The sequence below is a fragment of the Apis dorsata genome, unplaced genomic scaffold (genome assembly GCF_000469605.1).
Source record: "Apis dorsata unplaced genomic scaffold, Apis dorsata 1.3 scaffold_986, whole genome shotgun sequence".
Taxonomy (NCBI): domain Eukaryota; kingdom Metazoa; phylum Arthropoda; class Insecta; order Hymenoptera; family Apidae; genus Apis; species Apis dorsata.
Genome location: NW_006264089.1, coordinates 9,238 through 11,525, shown reverse-complemented (window position 1 = coordinate 11,525; position 2,288 = coordinate 9,238). Strand labels below are relative to the sequence as shown.

Below are 2,288 nucleotides of genomic sequence, written 5' to 3'. Positions count from 1 at the left end.
TACATCATTTTTAATAAAGTAGATATCATATTCAAAAATAAATAAATAAATAATCAAAAATATCAAATATAATATATAAATATCATTTATTTAATTATATTTATAATAATTTATAATTTTATAAAAATAAAATATTATGACAAAAAATAAAATATAAATAAAATAAAAACATAAAAATAGTTATATTATATCAATCTAATAAAATGTTGAAAAAAAATTTATTCGATTTTGCGACTTAAAAATGAGACTGCCAAATGAGACTTGAAAATATTTTCATTTTTTAACAAAACAATACTTAATATATAGTATACAAATATTATGAAATTTTTTAAAATAATATTCGGTATTTAGCTTTCACAGTCTAATCTTAATTCAATATAACAAAAAAAATTTGATAAAAAATAACAGGAAAAATAAAAATATTTTCATGTGTTAAAAACGCTTAACGAATTATATATAAACATAAATATAAAAGTTATTAATAAATAAATCTGAAGTATATCAAATTATCTTAAAGTTGGTCAAATTACAAGCAAAAGAACGATATACTTTATATTGTATACTTTATATATATACTTTATATTGTAGTATATTATCAGTTTGATTAAAGCATATAATATTTAATATTTTAAAACATTAATTTACTTTTCATTGAAATTTTTATTTTATTAAAACAAATAAAATATAAATTTTTAATTTGTTTTTGTTTATTTATATTATATTATTTATATATATTATTAATTTTAATAATTAGTTAAATTATATTTTTTTATATTTATATATATAGATATATATATAAAGAGAGAAGTTTGAGAAGACTTGATATATAGAAAAATTTGATATATTTTTATATTTCCCATATTAAAAAAAAAAGAATGTATACTTCAATATAAACTGCTCTATATAGATCACATTACGATTATTTTAAGCAAATTTATTAATCTAAATTTATTTTATTAAAGGAAATACATTTTTATATTTAATTTGTGCTGAAAAATATAAATTATTATTTTATTTATATGAAATTTTTATCACTGTGTATTGATTTTTATGAAATATTATTAATTTTATGTGAAAATATATTCAATATTATATATATGTATCAACTCTCATTGTTTCCAGTTTAAAGTTAAATATTGTTTTAAAGTTCTATCTTTCTCTCTTTTAGAGATATGAGAGATGCAATCAATGAAAGTTTGATATATGTATCATAATAGATTAAAATAATTTAATTCTTACGTAATTTATACAAGATATAGATATTCTTCAATAAACAAATTATGATGAAAATTTGAATATTTTAATAGATAGTTCAAATACAAATCTAACAATTGTCAAATAAATTCATTTAATCATATATTAAAAATGCTGTACTAAAAATTATTAATGAAAATGAATCAATAAAAACAAAATCAATAAAATAACATTATCTAAATATATAATTAAATAATAGTCTAGATATATAAAAAATAAAAAAATACAAGTTTTTATATAAATTTAAATTTTATAACATTATAAAAATTTACAAATAAAGAAGCAAAATTATTTACAAAATATTTATTAATTTTAGAAAATCTTAATTATAGTCTGTTATATTGTGTGTATATATATATATATATTTTTATTTATTTATTTATATATTTATATTATAATATTAATATTATTTTGAGATGTTAGTAAATATTCAAACAAAAATATTTTATTGTGAAATTTGTATAAAATTATTTTATCTCATGTCTTCCATCTCCACATGTCTTCCAATTCTCTCACAAATAATATTTTAATCTTTTTGCATTTATATTTAATATTTTATTCTTTAATAAAAATAAATATTTTTTAAATTTTTAAAAATTAAATAAAAAAATGGGAAACTTGAAAAATTTTATAAAAAAAATCATTAAAATATTATTTAATTATTTTTTTTATATAATCTTTTTCTTCAAAATATATCAATTCTCTTTTAAATAAAAAAGTCTCTCTTAAATAAAAAAAATTCTTTTTTAAAACATTTATACATAATTCTTTACTAAAATTCTATTTTCGTCTTATTAAATCATTTATTTTCTTATATACCAATTATTAATTTTATATATGATTTTTATTTTTCGTGATGATTATACATTCAATTAGATTAAATTTCAAAACCATTTTTATACATCATATTATTTTTCTTCTTTGTATTTTTCTTAGTAGTCATATTTTTATTTTATAAAGATAAAATTAATTTTATCTATATTTAAACATATAATATTAATAGATATATAAATATTCAAATTATTTTTAATGTT

The 2,288-nt window shown here is 13.9% G+C and overlaps 1 protein-coding gene across 1 annotated transcript in view; it reads right to left on the bottom strand.

Moving 5' to 3' along the window:
* LOC102679806 (general transcriptional corepressor CYC8-like) overlaps positions 1-2,288 on the bottom strand; it is a gene marked incomplete at its 5' end in the record, with an annotated part of 7,511 nt that overhangs the window by 2,875 nt on the left and 2,348 nt on the right. The window lies entirely within an intron of this gene.